The sequence below is a fragment of the Dasypus novemcinctus genome, chromosome 5 (assembly GCF_030445035.2).
Source record: "Dasypus novemcinctus isolate mDasNov1 chromosome 5, mDasNov1.1.hap2, whole genome shotgun sequence".
NCBI lineage: Eukaryota > Metazoa > Chordata > Mammalia > Cingulata > Dasypodidae > Dasypus > Dasypus novemcinctus.
The window spans coordinates 109636170-109649016 of NC_080677.1; the positions used below are offsets into that span (position 1 = coordinate 109636170).

Genomic DNA, 12847 nt, shown 5'->3' on the forward strand with positions numbered 1-12847 from the left:
TTTTTAAATTGTTACATTCAAAAAATATAAAAGGTCCCCATATACCCTCCACCCCCCTCACCCCACTCCTCTCACATCAACTACCTCTTTCATCATCATGGGATATTCATTGCATTTGGTGAATACATTTTGGAGCGCTGCTGCACCACATGGATAGTGGTTACATTGTAGTTCACACTGCCCCAGTCTACCTAGTGGCCATGGCAGGACATACAACATCCAGCATCTGTCCCTGCAGTACCACCCAGGACAACTCCAAGTCCTGAAAAATGCCCCCACATATATCTTCTTCCCTCTCCCCACCCTCAGCAACTACCGTGGCTTCTTTCTCCACATCAGTGCTATAATTTCTTCCATTACTAATCAATTACTTAACCACCACCAAATTCTTGAGCCATTTATTGGACAATTAATCGCACACTGCCGTGTGGCATGTTCATTTCTGCTGTCCCGTTCCTTAATGTCTCTGGCATTTTTGTCTTTCACCCAGCTGAACTATCAGTTCCTTGCAGGCACAGAACAACACATCCCTGCTTCGATGGCTCCACACTGACCTGCACAGTGCCCCGTATCCAGGAAAGTTTAACAAAACACTTTTAATTGAAAATTGTAGGATGCGCTTTTGTCACATTGCCTCTCCAAAGTAAGTAATTAAATTCATCAGAAAATACTCACAGGGATGTAGAATACAGATGGTACTTAAGCTACATGAGAAAAAAATGGTGGGAAATACAGGTGGGTTGGGGTTATGCTCTGGAGGTCCTGAACTGCCAGACTAATGAATATGGATTTGTTCTATAGAAGAGTTTGAGTAAAGAAATGCTATGAGTGAAGCCATGTTTTAAAAGACCAGTTTGGCAGCTAGGGTGGGCTGGATGGAAAAGGGAAACCCCTAAGCCATTATTAGTACCAAGGAAAGGTTAATAAGCACTGCTGATAGAGGAGAGGGTGCCTGGATGCCGTCAGTACTGATATGCAGAGCCTTTACTCCATGGCTCCCTGAACTTAACTCCGTTCGTTCTGAGCTTTGTCATACTTAAGGAGAATGCTTGGTGACTGAGGTCTTGCTTTTATTTTTCCTCCCTTTCTTCCTTCTAATAATTGATGAATAAGTTACATGTCGGACAGTGTGCTATTCCAGATGGAATACAGAGATGAAAGACAGTCTCTACCCTCAAGAAGCTTTCTCAAGAAAGAAGGAAATGCATCTGGTTATAATACACAGTGTGATAAATTTCCTAGTATTTCTTTCCTCCCACCCTCCCTCCTGCCCTCCCTACTTTCTAGCCTTCTGGTCATCCTCTTCTTTCTCTAGGTTTTTCCAAAAGAGGATTTGAGATGAAGAAAGCAAGGTAGGGATGTATACGAGAGAACCTATTTTAATTCGGAGGGTTTCCTGGAGGAGGTGATAACTGAGTTCAATCTTAAGGATGATGACCAGGTGTTAGCCAGGTAGAGCATATGAGGAAGAGAGAAAAATCACATACAAAGATGCAGTCTGGATGTTTTTACAAAATATAAATACAAACATACTAGAGAGAGGGAAGAAGAAAAGCAGCTAGACTGACTGAGAGATGATGAGTTTTATATTTTGTTTATTATTATTACTGGAATAATGAAAGTGCTCTAAGAATGACTGAAGTGATTAATGCACAGATATGTGATTACAACGAATACCATTGATTTTACACTTTGGCTGGATTTATGCTTTATTAATATGTAGCAATAAAATTAATTTATTTTTTAAAAAGATGCAGTCTGGGGAGGAGGACCTTTATTCAGGAATCTGCTGAGAGATGACTTTGGACCTAGAAAATGCAGAGCCATCAAAGGGCTTTAAGTCAGGGAGAGACAATCAGATTTACATTTTAGGAAGATCAGTCTGGTGGCAAAGTGGAAGAAATGATTGTAAGTAGTGACTCTCGAGTCAAAGAGAGGGAAAAGCTCAGGTTAGAAAGATGCCAAGGCAGAATTTTGGGGTCCTGGAGATGGAAAGGGATGTTAAGTGAGTGACTGACCATGGTCTTCATTAAAACACCTTTAAAAATGAATATATTTCCAGAGAGAACCCAGCAAGAAGTTACACATACACTACCTGGTGCTGACCACAAGGTGGCAGGCGCACACAGCCTTTCTCGCAGCCAGGTGAAAGGAATTTCCAGGCTTTTGCAAAAACTGGGGCACTTGGTTTGACTGCCAGCAGAGGCAGACCTTTTCTAGGCTCCTTGGGTTAATAATTTTCAGTGATAACGAATATAATTTTCACAGCTTAGTTCACTGTGAAGTCTATTTAATACACTACCTTTTCAGGATAGTTCTCCCCGTACCCTCATGGGATCTGACAAAATTTCATGTGTGATACTTGCCAGACAATTAGCACAACTTTACTTGCCCTCACACCTTAGTTTTTTATTCCCAGGTTTCCCACCTTCTAAAACCCCTCAGGTTCAGAAATTCCCCTTGCCAGTTTACAAGCCTGCATCAGGGTAGCAGAACGGCCTTCTTCTGCCCAGAGATGGCCCGGAAGGCCTTCTAGCTTTCAGTGTGTAATTCTTAGTGGAAAATTGGTTAGAACCACCCAAACTTAAGAGAATGAGGTTCACCACCACATAGGGCAGAACCACTAAATAAATTCTGAAAAGGAGAGACAAGCTCTCTAAGCTTGCCCCATAAACACATTTTCTTTCCACTGAAAACCTCTGCAGAAGCCTTTACAAGCAATGAAATGTCTGCTGACCTGGGGTGAGCAGCATGAAAACTAGTGATTTTCTTATTCCTCACTGGGCTGTTTTAAGGGTAACCAGCTGAGCCCTTGGAAAAATGTGGAGAATTAGAAACAACATAGGTTTCAACTTTTCATAGACTGAAAAGCTTCAATGAGTTACCGCCAAGAGACCAAGCTAGTGAGGGGCCTGGCCACCATGACTCAGTCTGGTTCTGACCCTGGAAAGTGCTGGAAAACTGACGAATTCTGCCTGGAGACCTTGGTGAACCTGATAGGACCCTCACCCCAGGTTAGTGATAACCACCCACCCTGACGCATGTTATCTGAGGGAGATGGCGGAGCTTGTGTTCTACACGTGGCTGAGATGAGGCAGGGCCGCCGTCTAAACATCAAGGGAAGGATACAGGTGGGCACACGGAGGAGATGCCGACCCGACACCCTCCACAGCCCGAAGGGCTCCTCCTTCGGCTCGCTGGTCCCTCCACGTGCTCTGATTGGCTCTCTTGTAAACAGAGTGGACATCAGGCATCTGTCACTCAGTGGAAAAGCTAGGTTAACAGGCAGAAGAAAGAGTAAGACTCTATCACCTGGAACGGAGGGTCACAGGAATGACAAAATCACCTTGCAGGTACTGTTTTTCTAAGAACTTCACACATTATTACCCCACCATTTAATTCTCACAAGAGCCCTATGAGGTGGGCACTATTATCCCTATTTTACAGATGAGCAAACAGAGGTATAAAAACAGTAAGTAACTCTAACGTGCCCAAAGTTACCTAACTAGTAAGTGACAGACTGCCGTTCAGACCCAGGCAGCCTGATTTCAGAGCTATTACCTTATCTATGAGGAAAGACAAGCCAGTTACCTATGTGAAATCATACAGCCCTTACTGGGGAGGATGGAAAGGAGCTGATGGGAAGAGATGAGAACCCACCTGCTCGCTCCACACCAGTGCTGACTCCACAACACCATGTGGTGTCTCCTATTTAGCAGTTCCCCTGGTTCGATGACCAGGAGAGATAGCTTGGCCCACAATCAAATTGAAGACAGATCATGCAAAAGCCCTTCAGTTTTCAAAAGTGATTATCTAGAGACTGTCTACATATCCCAGGAGGGATTTCTTTCTTTCATTACTTCACATAAAGTGTACTTGCTTTATAAGGTCAGTGAAGTTTTTAAGTGATTTAACGCTATTAGTGCTTTAAATTGGTGCATCAAAAATGATCACCTAAATGTTCGGGTTGAGTTTTTCTTGACATCAGAATCCCCACACATGGTTAAATCACCTCAACAAAGGAAAAGGACTGGGTGTCACCTGACACAAAGCCAACTAAGTCTTCAAACCCCCATTTCCAGAGCAAACCACACCTCTGAGGGGAAAGAGTGGTTCCTGGGCCACAGTAAATAGCAGGTGGAGTGGCCTTCAGCTGCATTTAGGGAGAATTAAGGGATGCTAAAAAACAAGTCCACAGATGTGGATTTCAAAGCTACTCCTTTGACAAATCATCAACTCACCATTCCTGATGAATATTTTAAAGTACAATAAAGATGTAAATTATTTTCCACATTGAATTAGAGCAAATGCACTTGCCACTGAATCCTCGCTGGAATTATGGGGGGAAAGGGAGAGATGAATGTGTGTCAAAGCAGACTTGATGTGCTAAAAATATCTTTACTTCTTCTTTCATCTGTCTGGTCACTAACCCAGACGCAAACTCAGCACAGCCTGGTTGATATAACCTGTTAAATTGCTGTTTATCTCAACTTTCTTATTGGATAAAGAGAGAATGCTTTCATTGTTTATCTCCCTCTCTGACATTAGTACATAATTACAGATTAGGATATAACAATATACTATTCAAAATCAGCTGCAACAAATGATAACTGCTTCAGACTGGCACCTCAGGAAAACTTTGAAAGTAGAGTCCTTAAAAAATAAAAATAAAGAAAATTAAAGAAACCACTGTTTACTTCAACTACAGATGAGAGCTAATAGCTCACTCCCGCTATACAGCTAAATGTTGGCATGGAAATTCCTGATGATACTCTAGCATATAACATCTTGTAAAGGGAAAGTTCTGCCTGCTATATTTTGTGAACAAGCTGCTCTGAGTGGTTTCTGCAGGTTCAAAGATGTTCTGCTCAATTTCATAACCTATAACCTTGAGAAAAATCAGCCTTTCCTGCCAGAAGTGTCTCTGCATTCACCTGTCCATACAGGTCATAAAAGATTAGAAGGATCTGGAACACGCCGTTTACTAACACCTTTTAACGCTCTTTCCTCCTAGCCCTACCCATAACACCCACCCAAGTTCGAAGTTCATTTCTTCTAAACAGAGGGAGAGACGGTAGTTAAAAGAGCACACAGAAAGGAAGATCCTCCAGGAGTGAATGAGCCAGGCTCACAGGGTGCTTTCCCAATGCTGCTGCGGAGGTGCTGCTGGGGGCACAGAGGACAGGGTGAACCGGCAGCAAGAGGGGCGCTCGAAGGCAGCTCCACACGCATGAGGCCGCCCGGCTGCTCTCTTGTGATTCCCAATCTTGAGAAGGCTTAAAACTAGAAACGGGATCTGGATGACAGTCCTCAGGAGACGGTTCTACTTAATGCGGTGGATAATCTTCCCCAGGACATCTCAGGCATCCGAAAATAGTTTTCAAAGTTCAGAACTAATCAACGTTTTTGTTTTTAATCCTACTACCTTGTTACAGTCACCACCAGTTCTTTAGCCTCATAAAACTTACCAGGAGGGAAAGTCAGATAATCTCTTTTAAAACCAGTTCCATTTAAAGTCATTTTATAGTCATTTGGGAAGATTTTCGTGCTTTTTAGCACCTAATGTAACTCCTGGTTTCAAATTCCCTGTAATTTGCTCTCATTGTAATATTCTTGTTTATTTCCCCTCAACAAGGAACAGTAATTGAAGGAGGATGTGGAGGAGGAAGGTTCTCCTAACAGTCTGGTGGATGCCCCAAAGTGGGGCAATTTCAGAGGGCGTATCGAGAGGTGCCAAGAGACTCCTGAAGTGGGAAAGCCTTCATCACCCACTCCTTCCAGAGCAGGAACAGACAAGCGTCGGCCTCCAAGTGGCGGCACCTACTTGTCCTCTCACCCTCATCCCAGGTCACACCTGTTTTCTCTCCATCCCTGAAGGTCAAACTCATTCCCCACTCCAGAGTCTTTCAAATGTGTTGTTCTCCATACTTGGAGCCTCCATCCCCAACTCTTTCACCAACACATTCCTTTTCATCCTTTAGTTCTCACCTTAGAAATCACCTCCTGAGAGAAGTTCTTAAAGAAGCCCCCCTTTTTAGTCTCATAGACCTTTTCCCTCATGATACATGTTCTGGTTTGTATTTCACAGCTTTGCTGTGTGTGTGTTTATGTTTACATGTTTCACGCTGTCTCAGCCTTAAGACTATAAGTTCCATGATGACAGAGAGCATGCCTGTTTTTTTCATCATACTCTGTGCCTAATACACAGTAAGAGCTCAATAAATCTTCTTTGAATGTGTCAATGAGCAAGTTGTTAGCTTGCCTTGGCCTTCCTGAGTTGCTCTCATCTCTGATTGTCCTGTAGAAGGTATCTCCAACCTTATCTCCATAGATTATATCTCCAACCATATCTGCATTACTTCCTGACAGCCCCCCCTCCCAACTGAACCATACTAAATGCTGATGTATCCTTTTACTGCAAATAACCAGATATAAAAGAAGTTCATAATTGTCACAGAAGAGAACTATAAAGTTGGTCTAATGTTCTACTGTGGTGGCAAAATTCACTTCTTTATGAAATTTAAAAACCCTCCCTTTGATAACATTGCCTGGGCTACCTAGGATACCAAGACTGAGTATTAAATTCTGAATTTTTAAGGTTTTGGCAGGAATGCTGCCCCGAATATCTACTTCCTCTCCTCTGAATATGCTGTATTCCCTGGGTTACCTGCTTGTGAATATGCTGTAGCCCCTACATTCCAGGCAAATCATCCACATCTAGCACTGTGAGCCTACTCACTTGCTTTCACTGCACATCCCTGTAGGCCTGTGGAAAACACCACCCCAGCCTGCTATTAAGATCTATTCAACTATTTAATTACACAGCCCATCCCAGCCAGTCAACCTCTCTGCAACCTCTTACTCGCCAACCAAACCAGCTGCCTACTCACATTCTCCTGATCATTTTCTCATTGCCCAGGCACACACATCTTCCATTCTGTTCAGTTCTCACTAACACAACTATGATCTTATCTATTCAATTTGCTCAAGTACTTCACCTGAACCATATTTTTCCACTTTTCCAGAGGTCCTACCCACAAGAATAAAAGGGAAGCAGTCAACTGGGTCTGGATACAAAGGACTTACTGTCAACACCTTGAATTTGGACAGTAGCCACCATTTTGGTTTAAGGCTATCATTGGAAATTTGTGGGATGGTAGGAGGATGCTAAAGAAGGAGAAGGAAATGAGAAAAGGAGAAATTAAAATCTATGAATTCTCCCTTTGAATCTAATTGATTAGGACAAGGGTGACACGGTGTTTTTGTTAAAAATTCTAATAACTGTCTGATAGGCTTTGCCTTGGAATATCCACATAGTATATTAGAGCACAAGATCTGGAGACAAAAGGCCTGGCTTCAAGTCATAATTTACCAACTATTCAAAATCATGTATATACTGGGGCAAGTTGATGTTTCCAGATCAGCAAAATGGGGATAAAGAAATCTATTTCCCGGAGTTGCTATGAGGACTAAATGAAGTAACGTATATGAAAGCACTCTATAAACTGCACAGTCCCAGACAATGTATTCATTCACTTCTATTATTGCCAAGTATGGCATTTCCTCTGTCTGGGTATATATCCAAAAGTAAACAATAGCCTGTCCTGGCTTTCAAGGGGCCAACAGAGGTCAAGGAAGATAGACAAGAAAATAGAAGTTACGACACAGAGTGAAAAATGCACAAAGGGGTTAAGTAGAGGCTGCTGTAAAAGCAGCAGGGCCACCTACCTCTCCTGAGTGGTCAGGGAAGGCTGCCTAGAGGAGGCTTCATCTATGTTCTGAAGGGAACATGGGAACACAGTGGTTGCCCAGGAAAAGAGGGGAGGGAGGAGTTCCCAGGCAGAGGAAAAGCATGACCAGTTCCATTCGGCTAGACGAGAGACCATCAAATAGGAATAGGGATGGATGGGGCTACTGCTGAGAAGAGGGCCAGACCAGGAATGGCCTCTTGTCTTGTGCTGTGTCAGGGTGAAATCAGCTTCCCCTTACAGAGGCATTGTGGAGTCAACCAAGCAGCAATAATATCATAAGACAACAGATTTCTGGTGAGAGGGCACTTAAATTATGTGGCTGGAAGCTATGGGAAGATACAACAGTGAACTCTTATTCATTTCCAATAAGAAAAGAAAGGGAATTCCATCATGGAATGTGAATTTTTCCTTGGTGTTGCAACAGTTGCTTTGTTAATTATTTTCCTTGAACCAACTTTATAATAAACATTACAGTGGCTGGAGTCATAGGGGTGGGTTGTGGTAATATGTATCATAAGTAACAAACTGTAATGAGATGATGAAGAATGAGGTTTGGCACAAAAATGCACAGCTCCGGGGGATGCGTTCATCTATCCCTAATACAATAAAACCACTACAAAAGAAAATTAATTAAGTGAAACTGAGTGACCTAAAGGAATAAAAATCCCTCCAAAATATGAGTCATTTATGAAAACTGAATAGGATATGAAATAAAAGCTTGGGCTTAAGAGCCAGACTGATAGGATTAGAATTCTGGTTCCTCCACTTAGTAGCTACATAATCTTGGAGGAAATGAATTAACTTCCCCAAGCCTCAGTTTTCTCATCTGTAAAATGGGTATATATATAATAGTACCAGCCACACAGAATTGTTTATTAAAAGAGAGAATCAATGTAAAGGACTTGGTGCAGTACCTGGCAGTGTTAGCTGCTGTAATTATTATTAATCTCTTGTACCTATGTTGGGTAGGTCTACTCTCACACATGTATATGTATGAAAAATTAAAAACTGAACACAAATGAAATATCTCTCTCTTAACCCCCACCCCAGAACACCATGGGCACAGAAAATGCATTCACAGTGATCTGGAGTTCTGGTTATTAATGGTTGGTACATATTAGGTTCCAGCTAACTGATACTTTATCATGACACTGGTGATCTTTCAGTTTCATATGAGAAGCATCCAATTAAATATGTATATTAAAAATGCCACTCTGGGAAACATCCCTGACCTACCTAAAATACTGTTTCAGAATCCTCTATTATATTTTTAAAAATTTCCTGAGAGTAACAGCACAGTATATTTCATTACACTTTCTCTTCAACAAAGGTATCTACCTTAAAAGTTAAGGATGTACCTCAGATCTCTCTTATTTTCCTTACCAAGCTGTTATAAAATCCTACTATCCATGAGTGCACCCATATACACACGACTCAGCTTATAAAACTGCACTTCAACTTTCCTAAAGACACCTTCCTTAGAATTTTTCATGCCAACACTATGGGACCTGGTAAATAACTTCATCTTTACTCCATAGAATTTAGGATCACACATAATCTAACTTCCTTCAGATGCAGCCTAGAAGCTAAACTGTAAAGCTAGCTGTGTGTTCAGAAGATGAATCATAAACCCTATGTAATGATGATGACTAGTGGAAGGAAATGGTTTTCTTTCACATCAGTCTTCTTTGCATTTTAACAGTTAGGAAAAAATAACAGGTTAGAGTAGGTGTTCTGTAACTACCCTCCTCGCAAATAAAGTCAATACCTTTGTACTTATGTATCTGTAATGTTAAAGCAATACTGACCTGGGAGAGATTAACACCGTGGGGCCACCTCTGGGTTGGTTTTCCAGTGGAGTGACATTAAAGCATGACTCAGAGCTGGAGAGGGTAGACAAAGGGGTCAAGGTGTCCTGGTGAGAGCACTGTCTTTCAAAGGCAGAGTGACATGAAAATAGCAGTGTGGACTCGGGAAGCAACAGTTGGCTAGTCGGCTCTTGCTGGAGCACAAAAGTGTACGGGGGAAAAACTCAGATTATTTTTTATTTTTTTCCTGAAAATCATTTGCTCAAATAGAAAGCCTCTGCTGAATACTGGTGTTACTAGAACATTGATTTAGGTTATGTAAAAAATTTTTTCTGGTAAAGGCATCCTTAAATTTCAAAGCATTTGTAGGCTAGCCTTTTAAAATACTACAGTCTACTAAGAGCAGAGAATTTAGAACTGAGGGGACATCAGACCACAGGGTGAGTCTCCCGGGATTATGCTCAGTAAGTAGCCAGTCAGCTGACGAGCTTCCTGTGGAATAAGACTTCCACCATGCGTGATCTCAGGGATGCCCTCTCACTCCTCTCACAGGAGCCACAGCTAGCGGCTTTAAAATTCTAGCCCTGGATCCAAAGACTCTGCGGAACGTCCTTAATGTCCTAACACCCTGGGGAAAGCATTGTTCAAAGAAGCTAAAAAATACCATCTTCTCAGATTTCTGAGACAGGGATGTATACTGACCTACATTCAAAGTTCTAGATTAAAATTACAGACTTCGGATGAAGAAAGAGTCTTCTCTATATAATCTAATAAAACTTATTGTACAGATAGGAAATTGAGGCTTGGGCGGCAAAACAAAATCAGTGAGTTACTGTGACAGAAAGCGAGTCTTTTAATGCACAGAAAGTGAATCTTCCATTCAGCTAGCTGCCTGCTGTACTGTGATGCAAATGTACCCTATCAGTTCACTGTTCATATACAGTTACAAACCAATCTCTAAGGTGCAAATTATTTGGGATTCTGTGATGCCTCAAAAAACTCATCGGAATTTAGGGTGCTCATCATTTAGGCTGGAAGGAAATGGAAAAAAGAGAGCTCCTTGATCTCAGGTCTATTTGACCTGGGTATGCACTGTGAGAACCAGGGAAAGTCAATGACAAACCTTAACAGGGTGGAGGTGACGTGACCGGCTGCCCAGGGCACAGGAGCCTTTCTGCCAAGTGCCCCCATGGCAGAGCGTGACAGCAGTCACTCAGGAAAGTGACCTGACTGTGGCCGGTCTTCTCTCAAATCCTGCTCTTAGGTCTGGTCTTCAACCCCAGTCCTGGAGCCCAGGCACAGCCCCTCTGGTAGCTCTGACAAGGCTTGCCCATCATCAACCTCTCCAGCACCTCAGTGACTCCTGTGGCCTTCTAGGCCTCTCCTAAATGTACTCGTCATTTCTAGCCCAAAGAACAGAACACAACTACTACCATTTCAGAGTAGAGAGCTCTTACCTGGAGATTATGTTTGCAAAATAAATTCTTGTGAATAATTTCATAACCATTAAAAGTCAAACCATATTCCCCAAAATAAATGACCAAAACATGTTGGATAGCAATTTCCTCTGTTATTTATGTTGTTCACTATCTTAATGAACTATAAGATATTATAATAGCTTACAAAAGTTTCCTAATGTTCTAGAAAAACTTGGTATAGTTCTATTGCACATATTCATACAACATAATTTTGGGTCAAAGTGAGCTTGTGATTTTAGATGAGAACACAAGATATCAATTCTTTGAAAAGGAGAACAATCACAATTTGAAAAAAATATTTTAATACTCTTCCTAATATTAACCCTCAGTGTAACAAAAAGACCCAAATATAATATAAACTGCTAAAAGTTTTCTGGAAATAAAATCTAAAAATTAGGGAAAAGTAAAATGAAGAAAAAAATCTCTGATATTCATTTTTTAATTCAATAATGATTCAGGGGTTTTAAAAATTATTATATGGATAGATATCCAACAAAGAAAATGCAGTAAAATATTAAGTATGGAATTTAGTTGGAATATGGGGGCGTTTGTTGTAAAATTCTTTCAACTTTGCTGTATGCTTGAAATTTTTCATAACAAATATTGGAAAAAAAGTATTATCACATCCTCCACCCAGGTTCTAATACCCAGCTGGACATAATAATAAGTCATAAAATACAAAATAAAGGGAGCACCACAAATGCATTGGGAAAAGAGAGATTACTCAATATACAATGCTAGGAAATCTACTATGCTGGGAAAAAAAAATCCATTTGGATCCTTTTCTCAAATCTTACATAAAAAATAAAAATAAGCTTTAGATAAATTTGGTAAATTTAATGTAAACATGAATTATTTTTTAAAATTATATGAGTACTTTCTAACTTCAGAGTGTGAAGGAATTTCTAAGCCCAAGGAACCAGAAGAAGTCACAAAGGAAAAGACAGACAAAAATAATTTATTCACCTAAATAAAATTTAAAGTTTCTGTATCTCAAAGGAATCATAAAATTAAAAGCTGAAAAAGCTGGGAAAAACATTTGTTCCAAATCTCTCTCACACACATAGATACATACACAAACACCCGAGACTTTACAAACAAATTATAGACACAATCATACTCCAAACAGGAAAGTGGATAATTTACAAAAGAAAGCAATGGACTAGTAAACACCTATAACAATAAAAATACCACATGCCTGGCACAAAGAATAATGGTGCGCTGCTCATGAGACACGTCCTCATGCAAGTCAAGACCACCACTAAGGTATGGATTTTGAATTATTATTGTTAACCTAAATCTTGAGATACAAAACTATATAAACTGTCTCCTGCATTTTCATTTCCTCTGTCTATGTGCTCTCTAACATGTCCAAATGCTGCCTCCTTTCTTCTTTTTCCTCAAATCTGTCCTTCCATATTTCATTTTGTGCAAATGACAACACTTAATAAACTAAGCCACTATTCTGACTTTGCCCTCTCCCCTTTGCCACGTCACTAATCTCTCTCAAATCCATTTCTGGTGGTATCCTTATCATTTCCCCACTGGATTACTAAACAAGTTTTCTATCTGGTCTCCTCGCATCACCTAACATGTCCCCTTGTCCTCCCACAAGCCGTTCTCTTCACTGCAGCCTGTGCCATCTTTCTAAGGTGTGGACATTTTCAGGCAAACAGGGCGAGTCACACTGGACCCTCTGTTACTAGTGAGGGCTCCTGCTGCTTCTCTTGTCATTCCTTTTCCCATGCCCTCCACCATATCTCCTATGTCTGAGCCTACGCCCGAACCTCTCACCATAACACTTGCTTTC

General features: G+C 41.0%; 1 long non-coding RNA gene across 2 annotated transcripts in view; it reads right to left on the reverse strand.

Annotated features, from left to right (window-relative positions):
- The window catches only part of LOC139439038 (uncharacterized), a 148444-nt gene that overhangs the window by 17596 nt on the left and 118001 nt on the right, over positions 1-12847 (reverse strand). Inside the window, exon 4 of one of the 2 annotated variants that reach the window (XR_011648863.1) lies at positions 9560-9634. The exons of the other annotated variant lie outside the window; for it this stretch is intronic. This is a non-coding gene — a long non-coding RNA (uncharacterized lncRNA). The remainder of the gene's footprint in view (positions 1-9559; positions 9635-12847) is intronic. 2 annotated transcript variants of the gene reach the window in all.